The following is a 14,625-nucleotide window of genomic DNA, read 5'->3' on the forward strand; positions in this document are numbered from 1 at the left end:
TGAAGCGTAGTCAGCTGCTGCAGGCTAAATCTACAGGGATAACATGTGTCCATGGGACAGTTAGTTACTACTCCACCATCCCAGTAAAAATCGAGATCCAAGGGAACACTACTGAGATAGCAGCAGGTGTAGTCCCTAAACTCCCATACCCGGTGCTCATAGGGAGGGACTTCCAGGGTTTGGAAACTTACTCCCAGTAGGGAGATTGGAGAAAGATGGGGACCCTAAAATTGATGAGGCATCCACAGCAGATTGTCAATCCCCAATCTTCTCTGAAATATCCCCAGATTTGTTCTCCACTCCCAGACGGGGTAGAAAGACAAAAAGGGAAAGAAGGGCAGCTAAGGCCTTGGGAACCCGAATACTGACCCAAAGCCAGAGGGTCGCTCTTGTAGGTAGACGGACCCACGCAGCTGAAAAGGAGGCCATGCAGGAGGGAGAAGCACCTGAGTCTGACCCCCACCCTAATGCTGCTGAACCAGTAGAGGCAACAGAGACTGGGCCCCTAGATCTTGGGCAGATAAGGGAGAAGAAATTTTGGACGGGACCAGGCAGAAGACCCAAGGTATGACAACATTAGGAAGGAGGTGACTGAAATAGATGGGTCCTGACCCCTAGGTTTTCCCTTCCACGGGGACCCCTACTTCATAATCAAGAAGGATCTCTTATACCGGGTTGCAACAGTACAGGGGCAGAAGGTACAGCAGATCCTAGTACCTCAAAAACACCAGAACGCTGTATTAAGTCTGGCTTATAGTCATCTTTTTGGGGGGGGCATTTGAGGGTAGAGAAGACCCTGGCACGAGTCCTACGATGGTTCTTCTGGCCCGGAGTACATGAAGTGCGGAGGTACTGTGCCTCCTGCCCGGAGCGTCAGCTGCACAGTCCCGGTCCCCACTTGAGGGCACCTTTAGTACTCCTTCCCATCATAGAGGTCCCCTTCGAGCGAATAGCCATGGACCTAGTGGGACCCCTGGAGAAGACGGCTCGGGGCCACCAATATATACTTGTTGTTTTGGACTACGCTACTCACTACCCAGAAGCTGTCCCCCTGCGGAACACGGCCTCTAAAACTATAGCCGAAGAGCTGGTGGGGATCTTTGCCCGAATGGGGCTACCAAAGGAGATATTAACCGACCAAGGAACCCCATTTATGTCGAAGCTAATGAAAGACTGCTGTACGCTGCTCCATATACATACCCTGAGAACTTCGGTCTACCATCCGCAGGCTGATGGGTTGATAGAAAGGTTTAACCGAACCCTCAAGGCTATGATAAGGAAGGTGGTAAGTCGGGACGGGAAGGATTGGGACACCCTACTACCTTACCTTATGTTCGCTATCCGGGAGGTACTACAGGCCTCAACTGAGTTTTCCCCCTTAGAGTTATTATACGGGCGTCACCCCCGTGGCATACTAGATATCGCCAAAGAGATCTGGGATGAGGAACCCAATGAGGGGAGAAATATAATAGAGCATGTAATGCAGATGCGAGACCGGATAGCCCGGGTTACCCCTATTGTACAGGAACATTTGGAGAAGGCACAGGAGGCCCAGTGAACCCATTACAATCGCCAGGCAAAAGTGCGACAGTTCCAACCAGGGGATTGGGTTATGGTGTTGGTACCCACGGCAGAAAGCAAGCTTCTGGCCCAATGGCAGGGGCCCTATGAGGTGGTTGAACCCGTGGGGGAAGTAACCTACAAGTGCGGCAGCGAGGACGCAGAAAACAAGAACAGATTTATCACGTTAACCTTCTGAAACCCTGGCATGCACAAGAGGCATGCACAACAGTCCAAAAAGACCTAACCCAGGAAAACAAGCCTTCCAAACAGGTGAGAGTGTCTGCCAATTTGACACCAGACCAGAAGAATGAGGTGTCTGAGATGATCTTCCGGAACCAAGATGTGTTCTCGACAAAACCGGGTCAAACAACCCAGAGATATCACCACATTGTCACGAACCCTGGGGCCAGAGTAACAATGAGGCCCTATCGGGTGCCAGCGGCAAAAAGGGAGGAAATAAAAGCAGAAGTAAAAAAAAATGCTGGAGTTGGGGATCATCGAAGAATCCCACAGTCAGTGGTCCAGCCCAATCGTGCTGGTGCCCAAACCTGATGGCACCACAAGATTTTGCAATGACTTCCAGCGACTAAACCAACTATCCCAGTTAGACACGTACCCCATACCTCGCATAGATGAGCTAGTGGACCATCTGGGTAATGCCGAGTACTTGACTACCCTAGACTTGACAAAGGGGTACTGGCAGATTCCCCTTGCAGAAGACGCAAAGGAAAAAACTGTTCTCCACACCAGAGGGTCTTTTTCAATATACTGTCCTCCCTTTTGGACTACATGGGGCCCCAGCTACCTTCCAGCGCCTCATGGACAAGCTATTACGCCCACATAACAGTTATGCTCCTGCCTACTTGGACGATGTGGTCATACATACCCCAGACTGGGAAACCCACCTAGGGAAGGTGGAGGCAGTCGTCGATACCTTCAGGCGAGCTGGCCTTACTGCAAACCCTGCCAAGTGTGTTGTAGGGTTTACAGAGGCCAAATATCTTGGCTATATTGTGGGAAAAGGTCTGGTAAAACCCCAAGTGAACAAGTTAGAGGCCATCCAAAATTGGCCCCGACCAAGTCGCAAGAAACCAGTACGGGCATTCCTAGGTGTGGTGGGGTATTACCGAAGATTTATCCCCCACTTTGCCACAAGGGCAAGCCCCCTGACAGACCTAGTGAAAGCCCGGGGACCTGATCTGGTGAGATGGTCTGACGCAGCAGAGGAAGCATTCACAGACCTACGGACTGCCCTCTGCAGTAACCCCGTACTGATAGCCCCTGATTTCACCAAGGAGTTTATCCTGCAGACGGATGCATCGGAAGTAGGGTTGGGGGCCGTTCTATCACAGATGGTCGGGGAGGAGGAAACCCAATTCTATACCTCAGTCGGAAACTCCTTCCAAGGGAACAAAAATATGCAGTGGTGGAGAGAGAATGCCTCGCTGTAAAATGGGCCATGGAAACATTGCGCTACTACCTGCTTGGGCGCAGATTTGTCCTTGTGACCGACCATGCCCCTCTTCAATGGATGCAGTGGAACAAGGAGAAGAACAGAAGGGTGACCAGATGGTTCTTATCCCTCCTGCCTTTCCAGTTCCGTGTGCAACACAGAGCAGTGAGCCATCATGGCAACGCCGATGGCTTGTCACGTGTGCACTGTCTGGCATCCCAAGCTGACCAACCCCTTGGCATTGAGCAGGGGGGAGGGATATGTGGTAGACCCAGACCAGTGGGGTAGAGGAGTCTGGTGGAGGGCAAATATACTGGTCACTGGATGAGTAGTTTTCTGTTCCTTGAGTGACCAGAGCAGGGGCTGCACTAGAGTAATCAGGAACCTGCTAGAACCAGTTAAGGCAGGCAGGCTAATTAGGACACATGGAGCCAATTAAGAAGAAGCTTCTAGACTCAATTAAGGCAGGCTAATCAGGGCACCTGGGTTTTAAAAAGGAGCTCACTTCAGTTGTGGTGAGAGTGTGAGGAGCTGAGAGGATGTGCTGCTGGAGGACTGAGGAGCACAAGCATTATCTGACACCAGGAGGAAGGTCCTGTGGTGAGAATAAGGAAGGTGTTTGAAGGAGCCATGGGGAAGTAACCCAGGGAGTTTTAGCTGTCATGCAGCTGTTACAGGAGGCACTATAGACAGCTGCAGTCCACAGGGCCCTGGGCTGGAACCTGGAGTAAAGGGCGGGTCTGGGTTCCCCCCAAACCTCCCAACTGACCTGGACTGTGGGTTCTCCCAGAGGGGAAGTCTCTGGGCTGTTTCACCATGTGGGTTGGGGATCTCTGAGGCAAGAAAATCCGCCAATAAGCGCAGGACCCACCAAGATAGAGGAGGAACTTTGTCACAAGTGTCAGCACAGCAGTATAGAGTTTGGCGAAACACACTGGCTTGAGTTAATGCAATTTCATAGATTAAGGCAATCATTTACTGACCTCTTGCGTACAGCAGACCATAGAACTTCACCCACTAATTACCGCAACTAGCAAAATTTATGGGGTTGAACTTCACCGTATATTTTAGAAAGACATCAAGTCTTTACAGTCTGGATTATCAACTTTAATTTACAAAGTAATGGAACAATATAAATGCAGTATTACTATTTAGCACTATGGATTAATATAACAACTCACCAAGAGTCTATTTGACTCTTGCCTGAAAAAGACAAGTAAACTGGGGCAGAGTTTCTAATGACGCAAAAATGCAATATGGAGTAAGATTTCTTGCTAACGCATCCTTTACGTATGAATTAAACAGTAGGATCCATAGGCTGTCCCAATGTGATCTTTAAAAAGATATGGCCAGTACAAAATTTTAACCAGTCAGTGTAAAACATCTTCAAGTCACCAATTTAGAAGTGGTTATCGCTCCAGAAAGATCACAACCAACAAGGTTTTGAGTACTCCATAGCGAGGGGAAAACTAACTTTTGCCACTAATCCAGCAATCTTGCTGTATTTTGATGCAAAAGATTGAAGATTTGCTGGAACCTCACTTAAATTGGAAATTTAAGTGTTCATTGATTAAATATCAAAGTGACATCAGTGCAGTAGTTCCTGTATATTTTGACAAAGTTCTGTTTTATACATTGTGAACACAAAATGCTGGCATAGCTGCATCAAAGGAGTTGCAAGAGGAGGCTGGAGGTTTTCACAAATTGGTAAGACAGTTGAGGCTTTTAGCATCCAAGCAGGTGTGGCAGGTTGCTTGAGATTTTGAGAAACATTTTAGCAGAAACTTTCACTACTTATCACTTTAGCTGAATTAGTGTTGATACTCCAATTTTCATCTTTCATGCTAAACATAAAAATGGTGTAATGTCATAGCTGCAGACTCTAAACTCTGGAAGACAATGCATCAGTTACACAGTTCAGAAAAAAATTAATGAAGAAGTTCTGAAGCAAGAGGTGAATGCTGAAGCTTATTCCGTGAACATAGAATAGCAGCACACTAGCCCCTGAACACAACATCTCATTGGAGGAAAAAACAAACCAACACTATTTTACTCACTCCCCAAAACAATGAGAGTTTGTCAAGTATAGTATAGTACTATCTATCACATCCCAGGGCAAGAAGATGAGCTACCTAAATAAAGAGATAGTATTTAATCAAATAGAGAGGTAGCCGTGTTTGTTGCTTTTTCCAGATCAAGACAGAGTCCTGTGGCACCTTTAAAACTAACAAATGTATTGGATTCGACGAAGTGGGCCTTCACCCACGAAAGCTTATGCTCCAATACATCTGTTAGTCTTAAAGGTGCCACAGGACTCTCTGTTGCTATTTAATCAAAGTTGTACAGAGCAGTTCTGAAGGAACAGCCCAATGTATTGTGTGACAGCATGAAACTGCCTGACAACACTGCTCTAGCCTTAGAACAGAGTTTCTCCATATTGCTAGTTGAGTGAATGCTGATAGCCTGTCTGCAGTCTTCCAAGGGCTAAAATTCCAGTGGACTCAAAGAAAAAAGCTGGGTATAGATCATTCAACACAATGCCAGGTGGAGGTTGTGTTTGTGTCTCACCCACATGATTCAGAATTGGCCTAGAAGTTCAGCCTTCTGGAATCATGTCTTAATGTCTGCTAGTTGAATGTGGTTTCCTCTCAGTTCAAGGGGATAAAACCCTGAATGAAGAAGAGTGCCCTGGGGAACTAGAGAAACTGCAGTCTTGTGGTGTGCACTACATGCAGACTTTATACTGAAGGTCTGAAAAAAGTTAAGGTCTAACAAGACCATTTCTAGATTACCTGAAGTGACTGGAAAATCCTGTGCTGTGCTACCAAAGGATATTTATATTTTAATAGGCAAATAGTTACATCAGTATCTGTTTCAATTACTTTAAGCAACTAGATCCAGGGAGAAGAATTTTCTAAAAATTATACATCAAAATAAATGTTGCTTATTGTTTTGCAACAAGTGACACCAACTTTATTAAACCACTTAGCATTTCCAGTTTATCCAGCCTCTAGGTCAGAATTCTAGGCTTTCTATGCCTTTAAAGCCATACAAGGTTCACATTCAAGTTTTTGCTTCTCAAGTTGTTCTCCTATTCAAAGCACTTAGCTGTCAACAGCTTCCAATGGAGCATAAATTAAACACCCGTAACCCCACTCACTTCCCCCCACCATCACTTCATCTTGTTGCATGCCCTGAATGTGAAAGCTAGAACACTCCTTTGATTTCAACTGAAGAATGATTCAAAGCAAGTGCAGGTTAGCATACACGAATGCCATGTGCTGCCTGTATGATGTGCCACTTAAGTGGGCAGCAATGTTCTAAAGGAGCTGAATAATGTGAACCTTAGCTGTTAGCTCATGACTGGATTACTATGAATAAAAAGGCATGAAAAACCATGGCAAGGTCCACATACTAAGATGATAAAAGCTGCTTTCTGAGAGCAAGCAAATAAGCACTCTTATTGCCATAATCCTTACACACTGGAAGACGCAACAGTCCAACAGGACTGACCCCAACTAAGTTGCCAATATGATTAACAGGTGACAGCTCTGACATTTTTGGTTTGTCTTCCCCAGGATAGAAAAAACGGAGCCTCAGTTAAGCTTTCATCCCCACTCCCAAGTCAAGCAGGTGCCAAGTAATTCACTCATTTGCAGCAACTGGATTCAGTGAAATCCTTGGAACTTTATGCCATTTACTTACTGATGGCAATGCTGTCCGCATCTTACTAATCCTTGGAAGACCTTATGAAGGGTATATAGGTTAAAAACATGCCTTTGTACGACATGATTGCACCAACTAGATTTCCAAGGCTTATGAATAAAATGATGAATTATAAATAGCAGTAGTATAGTGATTGTTTGGATGACATGGTTATCCTTAAGTAACTCTTTGTTTACCTACCTACTTTTAAAGTGACTGATGACCAGGGTGACCAGATGTCCAGATATTATTGGGATGGTCCCAATATTAGGGGTTGTGTCATATATACATATGAAACTTTCCCCCCGCCCTCAGTCCCCCAAAAGGGGCACATTTCCCCCCCACACACACACACTTGCTATCTGGTCACCCTTCTGATGACAGAAGTGTCCCAGGCCAGATCAACCCAGCCAGACATGCTGTTGCCCAAGAAAAGTGAGTTTATTAAGAAGTGGTTGAGTGAAGTCAGAAAGTTTCTCCTATTCCTACCACTAGAAGAAATTCAATTCTGTATTAGGGGGAACAAGATGTCAATACTCCACATTTCACCATTGCTGCATCCTTTACAGACTTGAGACAGGAGGAAGTTAAGTAGAATTAAAATTTGACATTTATATCCTTAAGGCATATGGGATTTAGTTTCTTTCATACACACCACATTGTCCAAACTATTTTATGAGTCATTTGAAGGCTTCCTGGATCTGAGCTAAGAATTTACTCACCCCTTGGAACAGAATTCATACAGGTGAAAGATTGCTCAGGTTTCAGGCAGCAAGCCTCAAATGCCGAATATCTGGATAAGAGAACTCTGATAAATGAGATCCCAAAAGCCTGGAGGAAATGAGTATCTGGGCCAGAACACTACTGTTGTTTGGTCCTAAATTATCTTCCTAGACACCTTGGACATGAGAGAAAAAGAAGAACATATAAGCCAAAAAGCCTGGCCAGAGAACTGACAGTGCTCAACTTACCATGCAAGTGCTGGGAAGAAAACTTTGCTAATTTCCTGTTGGATTGGCTAGCAAGGGGGCCTGTCGAAGGGAGGGACCACTTGTTAGCCAATTGAGGATCTTCTGATCTTATTCCCATTCCTCTGTTTACAGGGCATGTCAGCTTAGCCAGTTTTCCTGAATTTTTGCCCTGGATACAGACCGTCTTGCCTGCAATATAACACTTTCTGCAACCTACTACCATGGGCACACAAGTCACAGCTCCAAACAATTGGACCTTGAGTGGCTGATGCAGTTTTGCTGCCTCCTAGCCCCCACTCAGTTTGTGGTTCCAGGAGTCCCAGGAAAATTAGGGTCCCAGTTTCTTTGGCAGCATCTAGGGCTCTACTGCCTGTCCTGCTATAATGATTTCAGCAACTGGGAGAGGGAGGCCTCACCAGAGCCTTCAGGCCAGTGTAGACTGATGCCATCAACTCCTCCACTCCTATCTAGTCCACACAACTCTTCTCAGTCTGCTGCAGTTCCGCTGGAGGCTGTAGTGTACCAACCTGCCTCTTTGCTCTGCTTGCTACTGGCAAAATGTGTAGAACTGCTGCTGGGCTCTGCCCACATAAGGCAACTACAGTTCTCAACTCAGCTCTAAGGTACAAAGGGATCAGTAGCTTAAAATATTCATGAGAATCTCTCTCACCCAGCGAGGTATTCCCAGCAGCAAACCAGAAATGTCGTCTCTTCCCCCTAAAACTTCAGCTCTCTACAGGTCCTCTTGCCCAACCTCAGCAAGCATCCGTCTTCCTCAGGGTGATCCCATACCCAGTCATTGTCTAGGTGGTTCCCAAGAGGGACTGATATTTTGTATATTACCCAAGTACAAAACTTAGTTTGGGGACATTGGAGTATAATTTAGTTATCTGCATTTAATATGTAAACAAGGTATGCCTCTCTCGGTCAACTCCCCTTGCTCTCCAGCAGAGTGTTCACTGAGTTACTTCCTTTCTCACATAGGCTTCAGGGCTTACAAACATAAAATTGATTTTGCAGTCTAGAACATACTTGACTTTTATTTGCAGAATTCAATACAAATAAGTCTCTTAATTCACTTGAGCTCTTTAATTGACAAATTTCCTGCAAAATTCATTAATGTGCAGAGGATGTAGCAGAGGCACTGAAAACCATTTGCACTGGTTCAGTGTTACCTTCACAACCAAAGGCAAGAACTGTGGCTTTCCACTATGAACTATTAACATTCTGCATCCGTTGATTCCTACGTTTACTGGGAGATGTGTAAAATGGTGACAGGAATGGCTAGCTGCGCTTTTTACTGTCATGCATAGAACTAGAGAAACAAGCTGGCGACCTGCAGCAGCGATTGCCCTACTGAAGCCTGGGAAACCCCTAAAGGATGCAACCAGCTACCGCCCCATCTCTCTCCTCTCAACCACCAGTGAGTTTATGGAATGGGTGCTGCTCCTCCGTCCATCTGATATTGAAGACATCCTCCCAGCAGAGCAAGCAGGATTTCACCCGAAGAGGAACTGTTGTGACCAAGTAGCTTCACTTACCAGCCACATTGAGGTAGGATTCCAATGCAAGTTGAAGACAGGAATCGCCCTTGTTGATCTGTCCTCAGCATACGACACTGTCTGGAGACAGGACCTCCTCTTCAAGGTCTCCTGCGTCATTCACTGCCAGCAAAGGATACGCCTCTTGGCGACAATTACTGGGGACCGCCGCTTTAAGGTACACCTTATGGCCAGATCAATAGACCAAGAACTCTTAACTTGAACATCCCTCAGAGCTCTGTCCTGGCCCCAATACTTTTTAATCTATACATCACGGATATACCAGCGATGGAATCAAGGAAATTCATGTATGCAGATGATATTGCCCTAACTGTTCAGTATACAAGTCTCCATATCATTAGTTGCACCCTAACCCGAGATCTTAGTACAATGGCCGATTATTTCCAATGCTGGAAACTTAGGCCTAATAAAAGAAATAAAAACAAAAAACCACAACACACACCACCGCACACCCACACATGGTAACTGCTTTCCACCTGAACAATAAAATGGCTAATACCAAACTTGATGTGCAGTTCTGCGGTGAGAGCGTCAGCCACAAAGCTAATCCAAAGCATCTTGGCATTACACTGGACAGGAGTTTGACCTTATGACAACATCTCGAGAACACCTGTGATAAGGTCAGATCTCGTGTCGCACTTATCAGAAAATAGGCTGAAACAATCCATGGACCTTACAAACCACAACAATTGCCTTGGTATACTCTGCAGCTGAAGATCATGCACCAGTGTGGCCTCATAGCAGTCACACTAAATTCCTTGACACTCAACTCAATAATGCTACGCGCATAGTGTTGGGGGATTCTCAAATCTACTCCAGTTGGCTGGCTCCCAGTCATATCGCACATCCAGCCTCCACAGATTAGAAGAGCTGCTCAGACATCTCGCTTTCTTAATTATGTTAATGCAAATATAAGGACCCCAGTGCACCAGGACCTGCAGAACCCACCATAGACTAGATTAAAATCCTGCAACCCAATATTGGAACTGTATCACCATCTCACATGGAGCACTTCGAGCACTCAAAACAAGCAGCTCGTCGTTGATTCTGTTGAGGAACTGCCAGGTTTTGATTTATGTCAGAAAGTCTGGTGCAGATTGAACTGCATCAGGACATCTGATGGGAGATGTGGACAAACCCTCTTTAAATGGAAAATGAGGCAAACACCTGTATGCGACTGTGGTAACCAGGCACAAACGACAGAGCACATCACATCTGAATGTCCCCTTCATTCTTTTGCCAGGAGCCTGAAGGACATTCACCAGCTCACTGCTGCAGCAACGTGCTGGCTATCAAACTTAGATATAAATTTGTAGTTGTTGCTACCTACCCAAGCCACATGAAAGAAGAAGTTGATTCCTCATACACATGCTGGAGAAAGATTCCTATTTGCTACTAGTGAGTGGCTTTTTCCATCTGACATCTCGGGATTTGCTGAATTTAGCCCAAGTTAAGACATTAACAAGCTTCTTTCCCTTCCTCGCATGCACAAGTTTCTCTTCACCCTGCTAAGGTATTTTGGGGAGGATTTTTGTGACAGTTCATTGAAACATTTATAGTTCCTTACATCAGAAGTGCAAGGAGCCTGGATGCCTATCGGGGAGAACATAAAGTTATAGTATTAGGGGCCTCTCTACTAAAAAAAAAAATAATCTTACATGCCCAGGTAGCATGCTCAAGTTCACATATTCAGATTTCTTATTTTCATCCTACTTTCAGTCTCAAGCAGGCACAACTCTGTCCCATTCTCCCCCAGCCCTCAATTCCTAAGGGATTTTACATGTCTGCTAATGGTTTGCCCCCAGCACCAGTTCTTGACAATTATGTCATATGCACTATCTGGTTCGCATCCCTCCATTATGATAGTCCGTGTCTATGTATACAAATACCTCATCTTATGTCTGGATTTAAGCAATACATATATAGAAAGTTTTTTAGCATCCCTATTACATTACTGTTTGGGAGACAGAGAAAGTTTAAAGATTCACATTGGCACATTTTGTTTGCCCTTAAGCTTTATTAACTAAAACTTTCACTTCATTACAGCCATCATTCCACAGAGCACACAGCTTGTGCTACGCTAGTTATAGTAGTACTTGAACCTAGCCAAATTTTAAATAAATTAAAGTGGGGAAAAGAAAAAGATGTTTATTACTGTTTTTACTGGTCTATTTCTAACTTCGATTAAATGCCTTAAGAACTTGCTGTAGACCACACAGTAAGATACTAACTTGAATAAGTATTAACATTCCAGTAAATTAGAAAATCTGGTTGTTTAAGCCAAAAGGCTCTACTAAGACCAGACCATTCCATGAACTAGTGCTTATTTTCTTTATTTTTTAAACAGAGTAAAATATAGCAGCTGCTCCACATATTCTTTTATCATGTCACACCAAAGAGTGGTGCACAGTAATCTTGAATAAAATAAATTAGAAGAGAGATGTGGCACGTATTTGGATGCTGTAATGCTATACAGGCCTGCTAAGTAAGGCCTGCTGTGTGCTCTCTTTTATATGCCAAAATTGAAACAGAACATGCCTCAGTATTCAGCTTTTTTTGTACGTTGACTACTGGTATGTGCAGTCAGTAGAATACATATTCAATAGGTCCACCTGTTAAAATAGAATAGCCTTTACTTTTTTTTGTTAGAAACTAAGTCTTTAAGTATCATAACCACCACAACTTTAATGCCATATCAAAACAGTAGGTCCATCAGTGGACCTACTGTTTTGATACGGCATTAAAGTTGTGATACGGCATACTGTTTTGATACGGCATATAACAAGATCATTTGGCCTATCCAAGATCATCCTTCAAGGGACAGTACGGGGAAGAGAAGAGGTAGACAGAAGAAAAATAGATGGATTGACAACATAAAAGAGTGGAGAGGAATGGACTTCACGGAGACTCAAGCACTGACACACAGTCATCAGGGATGGAGACAATTGGTTGATTGCTCATCAATGACGGTGCCCCAATGACCAGTGCAGTTATGGGAGTGATGATGATCATGAAGAACCAATCAAATGTATCCCACCACAGAGCAACATGATGTCACTTAGATACAGAAGGGTAAGTAAATGTTTTACACAAGAAATTTTGAATATGACAAAATTTGCTAGTTCTCAATACTAGAGAAGACACCAAATATTTAACCTAAAAAAAGCAGAGCACTTGTCAAATATCTACTACATACAAGATGTATGAACCAGCATGCTTAATATTAAAGATCTTATAATAAAGCATAGGTGAAGCCTTTCCATCGTTGTGAATGAAACAAACAGTGGAGGCACATGCTCTGAGCTTGTGCTTAGAGAGGTGACAGCACCTATGGTAACTGAAGTAAGTAATAGCTTGAACACCAACACCATCACACAGCAGGACAGAAGGCATGTATTAATATACCAGAATAAGATTAAAAAACAAATTCAATATACACTTCTAAAGTGCAAGCTTCACTTACGTATTTACATCAGATTTTTGCAGAACAGTAATCATCACACAAGTAGACTAGCCTTTTACATTTATTTAGTTGGTATTTGCTCAAGGCAATAAATGCTCAGTATTGATACTTTAACTTTCAGGTTCTCATACAATAACAGAAACTTGCAATCTTTAAAGTTTGACATTTCAGGAAAAATTTCCATCGTTTGTTTTTAAACAAATGTTTTCATTAATTTGCCTTGGATTTTAAATCATTAAAAATGGAAGTTAATGTACATTTGACTTGATAGTATCCCTTGAATTTGCTGTCATAGGAATCCATTAAGTGTCACTTCAGATTTTAAACAGAAGTATGCAAAAAGGTGCCTCGGTGCCCCTGATAAATTATAACAGCAGCAAGCACACCAGCAACTCCCACATATCAGTCCACTGCCTCCCCAATATCCTGATTGGATAGACTGACCTTGCAACATGTCCAGGAGGATAATGAACTCAGATTATTTGGATTGGGCAGGAAAGTGGATTTCAAGTTACTGGCTGAGTCATCAGTCCCCTCTCAAATTAAGACAGGACTGCCACATATGCATTTCATGTGACACATGAGGATTTGGCAGTCCAGTAATGCATTCCCACTTCTCAGCTGCAATGTTACACAGCCAGTTAAGGTGGAGGAAAGCTGAAGGCTTTACCTGCAGTTGCACTTTGCTGATCGCAGCTTCCCCCCCCCCCCCAGTTGCTGCTGCCGATTGCAGCTCCCGGCCCCCCCCCCCCCCCCAATTGCCGCCGCTGGTGGTTGCGATTGTGATCGCGGCTTTTTTTTTTTTTTGCGCGCGCTTGGGGCAGCAGAAATGCTGGAGCCGGCCCTGACTACAGGAAATCTCATTTCTCCACTGCTGCAGCAGCCACAGACCAGCAGTTATGCACCTCTGCTGGGGATACTGGCAGAGACTCTGCAAGTGGGGAGGCCACAGCCCAACACTATTTCCTGACCCTGGCTTCCTTCCCACCATCAGTTGCAAATTCCTGAGGGCAGGGGCTCACTCACTTATACAGTGCGTAGCCCTGGGGATGTCTCTCTCAGTTGGGTGCTACTATAATACAACTGTATTAAATGATAGCAATATTGTTTTGCAATTTATCCCTTGGTTCCATAGTTTACCACATGGATAAATCAAATAATGGAGTGGTAAAGACCTTCAATTGCCAACAATGGAAAAAGAATACACGATCACTAGAGAGATTTATCAGCTTTCAGAAAACGAAGGGTAAAGTTGCTAACTCAAATAAATTTCTCAACTCCCATGTGCTTCGTTGTCTGACACACACAAGCCTATAATGGTGTAAAAAATACTAGTTTGCAATTTACTACCTCAACTATTTAGAAAATCTGTCCAAATTTAAATGCTTCTTCCTTTGGGATTTCCAGGATTTAATGTGAAATCTTAGTTTTAGAGAAACTAATATCCAAACTAAAGAATCCCACCTCATCCCCCCCCATTCTCTCTCTCTACCCCATCCCCCAATTTGGGGGGAGGGATAGCTCAGTGGTTTGAGCATTGGCCTGCTAAACCCAGGGTTGTGAGTTCAAACCTGGAGGGGGCCACTTAGGGATCTGGGGTAAAAATCTGTCTGGGGATTGGTCCTGCTTTGAGCAGGGGGTTGGACTAGATGACTTCCTGAGGTCCCTTCCAACCCTGACATTCTATGAGTGAGTCTATTATCATTGAGTTTCCTTGTTGTCTTACATTCTGGCTGATCAAGTTCTCAAGCAATCACTAGGCAACAGGGAAAGCTAATTTAGTCTAAGTCCTTCCCATCCTCCTATTGGACACTGATAGTCTAACTAGTTGCTCACTTTGTCATATTGAACTCTTGTCTTTTTTACTGTAAATAAGCTATGGAACTTGAAATGCTACAGATGAATGTC

General features: G+C 44.2%; 2 protein-coding genes across 6 annotated transcripts in view; one reads left to right on the plus strand and one right to left on the minus strand.

Annotated features, from left to right (window-relative positions):
* The window catches only part of MTUS1 (microtubule associated scaffold protein 1), a 213,705-nt gene that overhangs the window by 176,283 nt on the left and 22,797 nt on the right, over positions 1-14,625 (minus strand). Inside the window, exon 1 of one of the 5 annotated variants that reach the window (XM_054029297.1) lies at positions 9,234-10,402. The exons of the other annotated variants lie outside the window; for them this stretch is intronic. The gene's annotated coding sequence lies outside the window, so the exon portion shown is untranslated. Of the gene's footprint in view, positions 1-9,233; positions 10,403-14,625 lie in introns of those variants that run through there. 5 annotated transcript variants of the gene reach the window in all.
* LOC128838514 (uncharacterized) overlaps positions 1-14,625 on the plus strand; it is a 50,698-nt gene that overhangs the window by 5,013 nt on the left and 31,060 nt on the right. The window lies entirely within an intron of this gene.

The sequence above is a fragment of the Malaclemys terrapin genome, chromosome 5, assembly GCF_027887155.1.
Source record: "Malaclemys terrapin pileata isolate rMalTer1 chromosome 5, rMalTer1.hap1, whole genome shotgun sequence".
In the NCBI taxonomy this organism is placed as follows: Eukaryota; Metazoa; Chordata; order Testudines; family Emydidae; genus Malaclemys; species Malaclemys terrapin.